This window comes from Priapulus caudatus, unplaced genomic scaffold, assembly GCF_000485595.1.
Source record: "Priapulus caudatus unplaced genomic scaffold, Priapulus_caudatus-5.0.1 Scaffold244, whole genome shotgun sequence".
Lineage (NCBI taxonomy): Eukaryota > Metazoa > Priapulida > Priapulimorpha > Priapulimorphida > Priapulidae > Priapulus > Priapulus caudatus.
The window spans coordinates 119,343-133,072 of record NW_014577305.1 but is presented as its reverse complement, the minus strand read 5'-3'; the positions used below and the strand labels follow the sequence as shown (position 1 = coordinate 133,072).

The window sequence follows — 13,730 nt, the reverse complement described above, 5'->3', positions numbered from 1 at the left end:
AAGAAAGAAGAAGAAGAGACGAGACGAAGACGAAGCTACGAAGACGAAGACGAACGAGACGAAGAGAGACGAAGACGAGACGAAGACGAAGACAGCTAACGAGACGAAGACGAGACGAAGACGAAGACGAAGACGAAGACGAAGACGAAGACGAAGACGAAGACGAAGACGAAGCGTACGAAGACGAAGACGAAGACGAAGACGAAGACGAAGACGAAGACGAAGACGAAGACGAAGACGAAGACGAAGACGAAGACGAAGACGAAGACGAAGACGAAGACGAAGACGAGAACGAAGACGCAAGACGAAGACGAAGACGAAGACGAAGACGAAGACGAAGACGAAGACGGGAAGACGAAGACGAAGACGAAGACGAAGACGAAGACGAAGACGAAGACGAAGACGAGACGAAGACGGAGACGAAGACGAGAAAACGAAAAAGAAAAAGAAAAAGAAAAAGAAAAGAAAAAGAAAAAAGAAAAGAAAAAGAAAGAAAGAGAAGAAGGAGAAGGAGAAGGAGAAGGAGAAGGAGAAGGAGAAGGAGAAGGAGAAGGAGAAGGAGAAGAAGAAGAAGAAGAAGAAAGAAGGAAGAGAAAGAGAAGAAGAAGAAAACAAGAAGAATAAGAAAAAAGAATGAGACGACTAAAAGAAGGAGAGAAAAAGTAGGAGGGGAGGAGGAGGAGGCAGGAGGAGGAGGAGGAGGAGGAGGAGGAGGGAGAGGAGGAGGAGGGTGGAGAAGAGGAGGAGGGGGATGAAGAGGAAGGAGGAGGGGATGAAGAGAAGGAAAACGAAAAAAGAAAAAGCGGAAGAAGATGACGAAGAAGAAAAGAGAGGAAGACGAGAGGACGAGCAACAACAACAACAACAACAACAACAACAACACATAAAGAAGAGATGTCACATCTTCTTCTTCTTCTTCTTCTTCTTCTTCTTCTTCTTCTTCTTCTTCTTCTTCTTCTCTTCTCTAGTACAATTCGTCTTGTTGTTTCGCAAAATGGAAACTAGAATGTAGGCTACATGTTCAGCTGTGTGTGCTTATTGTATTTCTCATCGGCGGAGACAAGGCGTTTTCCACGACCGTATTGTCGCCGTACGTGAACTTGTACGACATTAAAAACTACCTCGACTCCTGTGGAAAAAAGAAGACTTGCTAAAGAGGTCTACACAAATAGGCCTATTATCGGCATATATACTTGGTGATATCCAGGTGCTGTGTTGCCTGCTGAGAATGTAGTAAATGACCCATCTTGAAGGATGATTCCTTGAACCATACTCGGCCTATAAATGTTTTAATTATTAATGTACGCGTCCCATGTTGCAGAGACATATTCCACGGTTGATCTGACCAGAGACCTTAAATACGTATTTCTTATATAGGCCTATTATCTTTCATTGTCGAGCGTCGATAATTGAGAATGTTGCAGCACAGAAACCCAGCAGTAGAGTTTGTCTTATGACAGGTGTTATGTGCGTTGGTCTTCAACTTTAGTCATGGTTGTTACGGCTAGGTAGTTTAAAGGCGTAACATAGTACGACGCGTGTCCGTACAATTTGTAATTGAAGATGAATGGCTTCTTATTTTTTATTAGAGAAATGATGTTACATCTCATACTCTGTACCTAGTCTCCATTCTTGTCCAACTCTAGTTTTAGTGATCGATAAAGAAGGGTCAAACAAACTAAGATTTTATAGACAACTTAAAACAAAATATGAACCTGAACCATACCTATTAAATTTATATTCCAAACAAGCAAGAAGAGCATTAACTAAACTACGGCTTAGCGATCACAACCTAAGAATTGAACAAGGCCGTCACCAATCCATCCCTGCTAATCTTAAATTCTGTTCCCTATGCAATAACGGGTCAATAGATGATGAACTCCACCTACTCTATGACTGCACTGCCACCAACCACATCAGAAAAAAGATAGAAGACCAATTTATACACTTTACATTCCTAGGCAAATCATCCATAAAATGGTTATTCATTACAAATCATGTGGCCGATCTCCTCGAACTCTCAAAGTTTACCGAAGATTCATTCAAGCTACGACAAGATCCACCCAAAACATAAATGGTGAGATATACAAATAATAAATTAAATCACACTACATATCCCAAGCTAAATACAGATAGGTTTAGACCAACAGTCGGGCTTTACTAGTCCTACATCTGAACTCAGGGCGCCTGCAGTTTCCGATACCAAACGTTACTATCTGCGGCAACCGATACCACGCGATACTTACCGCGATAGTCTACCAGAGCTCTGAGTCTACCATAGAGTTATATATTAGACCCCTTAGTTATATATTAATACAACTCTAGTATATAAATATACTCTAGTTATAAATTAGTTGTATATTAATACAACTCTATGGAGTCTACTCACATGATTATACTAGTTTGAATTGTTGTTGTTTTTGGTTAGAAATGAACATTAAATTATGTTAAATACAAAAATATATTATCATGTATTATGATGTAACATGTGTCATGCAGTCATGTCAAAGTTTAAGTAGTATAAGACACATCGTTTCTCTCGTTTTTATTACTATTAGCCTAGGAACTTGTTTTATTGTAGTTTGTAGCCTATTTCAGTATTTGCCTGTATGATCTGCGATTATCCGTGCAATAAACATTATTTGAATTTGAATTTGAAGTTGAATTTGATCCAGCATTAGCTGCTGAAAGTTGGGTACATCAAAGTATCGTCCGAAAGTAATCTACTGTTAAAATTAATGAGCCCCTCAGGTACATAGTGGAACATCCCGCTTTTTTCACTTTTCGATTTTATTATTTGATAGGTGGCGTAATTGTAGTATAATTTTGTGGAAGAATGGACTAAACCGTAGGGTCTCATGTCTCACTAGTATTAGTAATATTCCACTGGGCTTCTCACTGGCGAATAAAAACCATAAGATGCAAATAAAGTGGACTATCCCAACAAAATGGCGGCTAGATATTTCTCAGATGCAGAATTGCGAGAATTAATTGCAGAAAACAGTGACTCTGATGCTTTGAATGACCCAGATTACCATCAAGATGTTACTGGGAATGAAGAAGAGTCAACAGACACTGACAGTGACAGTGACACAGATTCTACAGATGATGAGGGTAAGTTTGAAACTTGTAACATTTTTGATTGTGGGTTGGTCCATTTTGCCACTTGAAGGTCGTAAAAAATGTCAAAAATGTCGTAAAACTTTACATCCAATTTGCTCAAAATGGGAAAAAGCGGGATGTTCCGGTATGGACCTGAGGGACTGTGTAAAGTGTAATAAAAAAGTAATCAAAGTAAAAAAGGTGTAATAAAAGTGTAAAGAGTAAGGAAAAGAGAGAAAGAGACATGGGCCAAACACTGCTCATTGCTGTGCTTCTAAAACCAATTCCACATAGTCTGATTTCTCTCATTCGATGCACTGCAGCTCATTTCACTATAGCTTGGGATCCTCTAGCGAAGAATGTTTTTATCCAATTGTTCCTCTGCTGTAAATTTTACATACACTCATCTATCCATCCATCCATCCATCCATCCATCCATCCATTCATCCAATGGCCATCTATCACATAAACCCATACCATACCATCCATCCATACCATCCATCATGAACCATAGCCATCCATACCATCCATCCATCCATCCATCATACATACCATCCATTCCATCCATCACATCCATCCCGTCCATCCATCCCGTCCATTCATCCATCCATCCATCCATCCCCGTCCGTCCGCCGTCACCGTCCTTCCGTCCGCGTCCGTCCGTCCGTCCGTCCGTCCGTCCGTCCGTCCGTCCGTCCGTCCCGCCGTCGTCCGTACCGATACCGTCCGTCGTCCGTTCCGTCCCCGTCCGTCCTCCGTCCGTCCCGTCCGTCCGTCCGTCCATATCAATCCATGCCATCCATCTATCAAACATCCATACCCATAACCATCAATCTAAACGCTGTCCGTGCCGTCCGATCTGTCCATCCGTCCGTCCGTCTGTCCACGTCCGTCACGTCTCCGTCCCGTCCTCCGTCCGTCACGGCTTCCGTCCGTCGTGCCGTCCGTCCGTCCATTCATACCATTCCACCATCCATCCATCCATCTAACCGTCCGTCCGTCCGTCTGCCGACCCGTCCGTCCGTCCGTCCGTCTCCGTCCGTCCTGTACCATCCGGCCGTCCGTCCGTCCATCCGTCCGTCTGTCCGTCCGTCCATCCTTACTATCCAACATATCCGTAATTTATTCATCCAACTATCTATACCAGAAGTTAATTACTGGTGCAGTAATTACTTCCACTCAATTTCAAAGCCGATGGGACGTCATTAAATACATATTGGCACTTTTCGATGATATTTCTCAAATGACGTCACATTCTCAACTTGAAAATTAGTTTATGTTACCATACGTTGATGTTACCATAGATATATTATACAAACATATATATTTGTATGTATCCATTAATGTTACATAAGCAGTACGATTCTTCATTGGTTACATTGTGATCGATACTTGTTATTATATTGTAACACAATGTTCTATTTCATTTGTATCCACTCCATTTCTCTAGCTGCCCAGCTCTCGCCATTTGCTATCATAATGATAATTATATAAGCTCTTTCCTTGTCATTCAACGTGTCGAAATTACGTATATAGAGATTGTAAGCAGCTCCAATATTGATTGTTATATTTATAGTAGTACGAGTAATTTGTTTAGTTATCGTATTGTTGTTGTAGCCCCTGTAGGCATAGTAATGGCGCATCACAGTGATACATGATGCGCGTGTCGGTTGCCTGCAAGCTTACGGATTTGAGAGCGTCTATATGACGTAAGTCGAAATTTTATACGTGTAAATTACGTAGTATATGGCATATTTGTCCTGCAGGCAGCATGCACATATAATCAAGAGCTAATAATACCTATTACATTATATTATATTATTAGCTCTTGATATAATGTGTGTGTGAGTCCGCTAATGACACCGCTGTGCGTGCGTGCGTGCGTGCGTGCGTGCGTGCGTGCGTGCGTGCGTGCGCGCGTGCGTGCGCGCGCGCGTGTGCGTGTGTGCGCGTGTGTCTAGCAACACCTGCTGTATCATTTAAAAATGCATGAAAACAATAACAATGCTACTAAATTACAGTGTTACTCGATCTACTCTTATATGTCTCAAATGGCGGCCATGTTTTCGTGTTGTTAAATGTGAAGCGTATCATCTACCGAAAACAGGCCTCGCTCTGTCGGTTTCAGTCAAATATGGCATACAGTTACATCGAAAAGTGTAGTATTTCTACAGGTAACACGCTATTTACGCTATGGTGTAATAATGATCAGAACAATCTGGGTAATGAACGTTTGTAAGTCATGCGCACGCCCGAACGTGTGAACAGACGTCTAGTTCACCGTAATCTCTCATAGAAAATGTAGCAACGCGAATATAGCGCATACAGAGAGAAGTAAATCAGTATACATGCACTAGGCGAGTTGCTACGTGTACGTTAATTAACACCGCAGCTGTGGAAATGGGCCTATACGTGAGATTTCTCGAATAACGAGCTATAGCTATACGCGCACGAATAAAAAAGCTTCGGTTATAGGAAACTGCAAATTGTGCATTCTCATAACGGTATCAGTTGATGCAAGGTGCAAGTTTCGATTATGATAATGATTTCTATAGTATTTTGGAAAAAACCGCAATGAATAAAAGATACGCCATACGATTATTCCACAGCCGTGAGGTGTTGTAAATTCCTGTCATTATATCGTACTAATCGACCTTATATGTGCAAGATTATTGTTATCAATTGTAATGTAATAGCAAGAGTGAATAATAGGATATTGGTAATATTACTAGTATTATATCATATTAGATAATATATTGTTGTATATTATAATATATGATACATTATATCAGGAGTAAATAAAAACAAATTTGTGTTTATTCACTCCTGCTTATATGTGTATATATATACATATATAATTATATATATATATATATTTATTTATTTATTTAGTTATCTAGTTATTTATTTAGTTATTTCGTTATTTATAATATTGTATATATCATAATATTATTTTCTCCTGATATATATAATATATATATCGTATTACTCCGGTTAGTATTATCTGTATGAGTAATGTTGGTCGCTCCCCGGGTGAGTATACTCGTACATCCGCGCTCTCCCCTGCTGTCGGCTGCGTGCGCGCGTGTGCTGGGAAACACGTGTCGTTAATGAGTGGAAATGCGTCGATATTCTGGAAGCGCACAAAATGACAATAATCATTCGAGCTTTCTCATCAGCAGCTGAGTCTGTCGCGTGTCCGCAGGCGCGTGTATCGTCTCATAGCGCTGCACGTCACGTCCGTCTGCTTTAGCAGACAAGCAATAGATGGGCGCGCATGCTGCATTGGCCGGGTCATTTCTCTTCTAAGTCGACAAGCGATTCGCGCCCTGAATTTTGATCACAGAAACCCGAGCTGCCCACGGCGCTCGGAGGAAGCAAAGTTTTATTCAATTTGTAATCGCAAAACATTCGGGTTGTCTCTGCATGCAGGAATGCTCAACACGATGCGAAGACTGCTCCACTTGAATTCTGAAGCAGTAATCTCGGTACAAAAAAAAACCTTAGCTTATCGTCTGTCTTTTCATCACCCGTCTTACAGACTAGTCATCTATAAAAATATCTGTTTGACTGAGAAACGTGGTGAACTAAGCAGCGGAGGAGACGATGAATGATGACGAATAGTTTCAGATTACATAAAAGAATCGTGCAATAGAGATTACATTGTGAACACCTGCCTCCCACGCTTTAGCAAAGTACAGGGCTCAGATCATGATGAATGTATGGCAGTCACCAACCTGTAACATCGCTCCGATTCGTGTCCTATTTGTAGTCAGTTTGCTGCTTTCAGTGAAGTGGTGCCTAACATTTTCTCGTTAAAATTCAAATGAGTGCTGTTAACGGAATCTGTTATCATCTGGCCACCGAACCATTGTTAATCCGTGTTGTCGTTTGCCGCAACGCGGCATTCACGCAAACAGTTGATGTGTTTAGAAAGGGTTTGAACTGGTTACTTTAAGTATTTTTTTCAAAATTGGATGCTCTAATCAGGCGCCATCTGCCATAGAAAAGCTTTATTGCCTACTACATTAGGCCCGCGCATATAGCGGTTATGTATGCTAAGAAGCGTGATATAATGGTTAAAAGCACTGGAAGCAATAATTCGCAAGACAGTCAGCTTCATGAATTACTACGGCCATCATTAGACATACAACATTCAGATTAACTTTAGCACGCATTAATGAGGTGGCTTTCATTGATTTATAGCTTGAATTTGATTGATTTAAATTTTACTCAGGATAAGGGAACGGCCGGACCGCTGAATGCATTATGCATTTAAATGTGATTGAGTGAGAAACAAATTTGTGCACTTTTCGCGAACAGTGTAATGAACGCTTTTTTATATTAAAAATGATTATTATTAGTAATTATAGTGTTTAGATCGCACTTGTAAAATTGAAGCAGTGTCATGTATTTATAATTAATTTTTAAAAAGAGACAAATTTATAAAGACAATATCTGTTTATATTTTATTTTCTAGATATGGTAAGTACAGTTTAAAAGAACTCGGTTATTCTTACCTAATATTAATATACAATTAAACAGCATGTAGGAAGACAGTTTTAATTTACGTGCTTGCTGTTCTTCGATGTATTCCGATTGTAACCAGTTTTATAAAGTTTGTGCGGGATGTCGGTTGAATTTTGCGAGTTCATATAATTAAAAAAATCAAGAAATAAAACGGTGCCATAACATGCAATCACGCAAGCAACATGCACACTAATCAGGAACAGCAGCCGCAGGAAACCCTATTATATATCCTTTTCAGCGATCAGACAATCAGTCTACAAGTCACTTCTTATTACAATGCCTTTTTATCTGGGAATGAATTGCGTCATAGACATAACGGGAGGAAGTCAGTGCCGCGGTTTTGAATATAAGCTAGTCTGTTTTACACGGTCAACAAGCAGTCGGCGGTTATGTTGTAAAATTGTCACCTCACATCTTCGAGTGTTCTCATAACTGGACTTGGGAAAGTTTTTGAATACCTTATCGTTGTGTACTGGCTTTGTGTACTCGTACTAATTACTACATTGCGCGCTGATGGCCCGTCCGTAGTTTATTGTGTACGTGTGGTTTCTCTCGTGCGTCTAGTCTGGTGACACCGGATTTTAATCCAACATGTGATTAAACTCGGCATTTCGGGCGGAATTGCTCGCGGCATGTCCGATGTTTCTGCCGTACTTTGTACTCAACCCTTCAGAATGAAGGGGGAGCGGCACACCTGGCAACCGAAACAATGAATTCCGTGTTCAGGTAATCCTGTACACTAACGACGAATGACCGCTAATCGACTAACAGCTAGGACACCACATCCGCTCACGACTAGAACAAGAACATGCGGTCATTCCTGACAGCACGCCTCGGTAGGGTTAGCAGTAACTGATGGATGTTTTCACAACCCTTTGTGATGCTGCTTATTATTATATGCTATACTAATTATTGTTATTTGTGAGGAGCGCGATCCACCAGCCGTGATCGCCCACGCAGAATGTCACCGACAAGAGAAACTGGGACAAGCAGAGGGCTATGAGAGCAATTTGTACATTCGGGTGCACTCCATATAAAATCGAGTTGCGACAGATTCAACGCAGAAAAGGCAATGGATACAATGGGGAGATATCACGGCAAGAAGCAGGCCATGTGGAGGAGAGAGACGAACATCACCTCCCGACCACTGCTTGCTCGGACCCCGCAACTGGACGGAGAGAAAGGTTCCCTGCCAGGCAGAGCTCACGACCAGCGGTCGCAGGCCGATGAAGAAGAAGGCGATCAAATGCCCGGACAAGCAGATGTTATCAGAAGCAGACCGTTGCTCAGAGCAGACGCGGCGAGATACGAAAGCACACGATGCCCTCAGTCACCTCCTAACTAATGAAGGAATAGTCAGCAGCCAACAAAAGCAACTCGACTTAATAGCGCATGAGAAACACAGCGAGAAGCAGGTAGGCATGCAGTAATAGGACTGTAATAGTAATAGTAATAGTAATAGTAATAGTAATAGTAATAGTAATAGTAATATTACCATAAGTAAAAGTAATATGGTATATCGGTAATGGTAATAGTAACAGTAATAGTAATACTGTAATAGTAATAGTAATAGTAATAGTAATAGTAATAGTAATAGTAATAGTAATAGTATAGTAAATAGTAATAGTATAGTAATAGTATAGTAACAGTAATAGTAATAGTAATAGTCAATCAGTAATAGTAATATTAATAGTAATAGTAATAGTAATAGTAATAATAATAGTAATAGTAATAGTAATAGTAATATTAATAGTAAGAAATAGCGAACGGATGTTTGTGAAGCGCGCCCCGGTGGACAGGCCAGTGGAACTAGTATAAGGTCCTCATCTGGTCAGCTAAAGGTCCGCAACGCAGCCAGAAACAATATAATCATCATGATGCCAATTCTCGTTGAAAAGGAGCGACATTTCATAAAACGAATGACGATTGTGATGGTGCATACAGAGTGGCTGTGGCATTTTTTTGCATATAGCACCTTCAGCGTTAATTAGAATCATCATGTAGCTAATGCCAAACGACATGACAGGTAATTATATTCATTTGTGAATGCACGAAGGCGCGTGTGTGGATATTTGCACACATACGCGCGCGCACGCACGCACACGGATGCGGGTACGCATTCACGTAAGCACCTAAGCGTTTCTATACGTGCGGTCTTTAGGCGTGCATGCTCGGGCGCGTGTGCGTGTATGCTCGGGCGCGTGTTGCGGTATGGTCGGTGGCCGTGTGGCGTGTATGCTCGTGCGCGTGGTGCCGTGTATGGTCGGGCACGGTGGCGTGTATGGTCGGGCACGTGTGGGTGTATGCTCGGCACGTGTGCGTGTATGGTCGGTGCGCGTGTGGCGTGTATGCTCGGCGCGTGTGCGTGTATGGTGCGGCGGCCGTGTGCGTGTATGCTCGTGCGGCGTATGCGTGTATGGTCGTGGTGCGCTGCTGGCGTGTATGGCTACGGGCGCGTGTGCGTGTATGGTCGGGCGCGCGTGTTGCGTGTATGCTGCGTGCGCAGTGTGCGTGTATGGTCCGGGTCACGTGTGTGTGTATGCTCGGCACGTGTGCGTGTATGCTCGGTCGGCGCGTGGCGTGTATGGTGGGCGCGTGTGCGTGCTAATGGTCGGGGCACGTCTGTGATGCTCGGCGCGGTGTGCGATGGTATGGTCGGGCACGGTGTGGCGTGTTATGCTCGGGCCGTGTGCGTGTATGGTGGTCGGGCACGGTGTGCGTGTATGCTCGAGCGCGTCGTGTGCGTGTATGGTGCGGGCACGTGTGCGTGATGGTCGGGCACGTGTGCGTGTATGGTGCGGGCGCGTGTGCGTGTGCGTGTATGCTCGGTCGCGTGTGCGTGTATGGTCGGGACACGGTGTGCGTGTATGGTCGGGCAGGTGTGGCTGTATGGTCGGAGCGCAGTGTGGCGTGTGCGTAAAAAGTATGCTCGGGCGCGGTGTGCGTGTATGGTCGGGGCACGGTGTGCGTGTATGGTCGGGCACGTGTGCGTGTATGGTTCGGCGCGTGTGCGTGTAATGCTGGGCGGCAGTGTTGGCGGCTGTAGTCGTGTATGTCTGGGCGCGTGTGCGTGTATGGTCGGGCGCGGTGTGCGTGTATGGTGCGGCGCGGAGGGGGACGGTGTGCGTGTATGGTGCGGGGCGGCGTGTGTGCGTGTATGGTCGGGCGCGTGTGCGTGTATGGGTCCGGGCGCGGTGTGTGGTGTAATGGTCGCGGCGGCGTGTGGCGTGTGCGGTGTATGCTCGGGCGCGTGTGGCGTGTTATGGTCGAAGCACGTGTGCGGTGGATTGGTCGGGCGGCGTGTGCGGTGTATGGTCGGTGCCCGCGTGTGCGTGTGCGTGTATGCTCGGGCGCGTGCACGTGTACTCGGCGCGTGGTGCGTGTATGGTCGGGCGCGTGTGCGTGTATGCTCGGGCCGCGTGTGCCGTGTGGCGTGCCATGCTCGGGCGCGTGTGCGTGTATCCGCGCGCGTATCGCGTGTATTCTCGGGCGCGTGTGTCGTGTATGCTGGGGCGGGCGTTGTGCGGTGCGTGCAATGCTCGGGCGCGTGTGCGTGTATGCTCGGTGCGCGTGTGCCGTGTATGGTCGCGGCGGTGTGCGTGTATGGCTCGGCGCGTGTGGCGTACATGCTCGGGCGCGTGCACGTGTAATGCTCGCGGCGGTGTGCGCGTGTATGGTCGGGCACGTGTGGCGTGTATGCTCGGCGCGTGTGCGGTATGGTCGGGCCACGTGTGGCGTGTATGGTCGGGCACGTGTGCGTGTATGGCGGCGCGCGTGTGCGTGTGCGTGTAATGCCTCGCGGCGCGTGTGGCGCTGTATGGTCGGCACGTGCTGCGTGTATGGTCGGCACGTGTGCGTGTAATCGGTCGGCGCCGCGTGTGCGTGTATGCTCGGGCGGCAGTGTGCGTGTATGGTCGGGTCCACGTGTGCGTTGTATGGTCGTGGCACAGTGTGCGGTATCGGGTCGGCGCGCGTGTGCTGCGTGTATGCGGGTGTGCGTATGCTCGGGCAGCGTGTGCGTGTATGACTCGGGCGACGGTGTGCGTTGTATGCTGCGGCGTACGTGTGCGTGTATGGTCGGGCACGTTGTGCGTGTATGGTCGGGCGCGTTGCTGTGCGTGTATGGCTCGGGCGGTGGCGTGTGGCGTGTATGCGTCGGCGCGTGTCGGATGCGTCGGGCATGGCGTTGTCATGGTCGGGCACGTGTGCGTGTATGGTCGGGCGCGTGTGGCGTGTATGGCTCGGGCGCGTGTGCGTGTATGGTCGGGCGACGTGTGCGTGTTATGGTACGGCAGCGTGTGCGTGTATGGTCGGCGGCAGCGTGTGCGTGTGCCGTGCATGCTCGGCGCGTGTGGCGTGTATGGTCGGGCGCGTGTGCGTGATATGCTCGGGCGCGTGTTGCGTGTGGCGTGTACTGCTCGGGCGCGTGTGCGTGTATGGTCGGGCGCGTGTGGCGCTGTATGCTCGGCGAGTGTGCGTGTATGAGTCGGGCGCGTGTGCGGTGTATGGCTCGGGCGCGGTGCGTGTGTGGGCGTGTGTGGCGTGCATGCTAGGGCTTGTGCGTGTATGGTGCGCGGGCGTGTGGTGTGTGATGGCTCGGCGCGTGTGCGTGTGCTATGCCTCGGCGCGTGTGGTGTATGGTCGGCAGCGTGATGCTGATGGCGAGGGTGTTCGTGTATGGTCGGGCGCGTGTGCGTGTATGGTCGCGGCGTGTGCGTGTATGCTCGGCGCGTGTGCGTGTTGCGTGGAGGTGTGCGTGCATGCTCGGCACGTGTGCGTGTTAATCCTCGGCGCGTGTGGTGTATGCGCTCGGCGCCAGGTGGCGACATGTGCTCGGCCGCGTGTGCGTGGTGTCGGGCGTGCATATGGTCTGGGCGCGTGTGTTTCTCGGCACGTGTGCGTGTATGCTGGCGCGTGTGCGTGTATGTCTGGCGGTGCCCGTGTGCGTGTATCGCTCGTGCGCGTGTGGCGTGTAGTCGGGCAGGCGTGTGGCGTGTATGCTCGGGCGGCGTGTGCGTGTATGTCGGGGCGCTGTGTGCGTGTATGGTAACGGGCGCGTGTGCGTGTATGGGTCGGGCACGTGTGCGTGTATGCTCGGGGCGCGTGTGGGTGCATGTGCTCGGGCGCGTAGTGGCGTGTATGGTCGGCGCGTGTGCGTGTATGCTCGGCGCGCGTTTGCGTGCATGCTCGGGCGCGTGTGCGTGTATGGTGCGGGGGCGCGGTGGGTGTGTATGCTGCGGGCGCGGTGTGCGTGTAATGGTCGGGCGCAGTGTGCGTGTATGCTCGGGCGCGTGTGCGTGTTGGCGTGTATGCTCAGGCGCGTGTGTCGTGTATGGTCGGGCGCGTGTGGCGTGTATGCTCGGCAACGTGTGGCGTGTGATGCTCGGGGCGCGTGTGGCGTGGTTATGCTTGCGGGCGGAGCGTGTGCGTGTAGTGCTCGCGCGAAGGTTGTGCCTGGCATGCTCGGCGCGTGTGCGTGTATGGTCGGCCGTGTGTGTGTGTATGCTCGGCGCTGTGATGCGTGTATGGCTCGGGCGCGTGTGCGTGGTATGGTCGGGCGCGTGTGCGTGTAAAATGCTCGGACGCGTGTTCGTTGTGGTTAATGCTGCGGGCGCGGTGTGCGTGTATGGCGGGCGCGTGTGCGTGTATGCTCGGCGCCGTGTGCGTGTGCGTGCAGTGCTCGGGCAGCAGTGTGCGTGTACGCTCGGCGCGTGTCGTGCGTATGCTCGGGCGCGTGTGGCGTACATGCTGCGGCGCGTGTCGTAGTGTAGGGCCCTATATGTTAGGGGCGCGTATGGCGTGTATGCTCGGGCGCGTGTGCGTGTATGCTCGGGCGCGTGTGCGTGTATGCTCGGGCGCGTGTGCGTGTATGCTCGGGCGCGTGTGCGTGCATGCATACGTGTTTGTCACGAGCGCATTCTGTAATAAAAATTTTGTTCGTCGAAATCAATACCATGACGGCGACGCTTCCTTCGAATGAGTTCGATGCAGAAGACGAACGTATATCCGTGCGTCGGGACTCGTATATACTCTCTTCTGTCACGGCTGGGTTTCTATATAGCTGCAGAGGACCGCCAGCTTGACCGAGCAATAAACAG

General features: G+C 47.9%; 1 protein-coding gene across 1 annotated transcript in view; it reads left to right on the top strand.

The window, feature by feature from the left end:
• Window positions 1–13,730, top strand: part of LOC106807948 (interferon regulatory factor 2-binding protein 1-like) — a 38,054-nt gene that overhangs the window by 12,103 nt on the left and 12,221 nt on the right. The gene's annotated exons all lie outside the window — the stretch shown is intronic.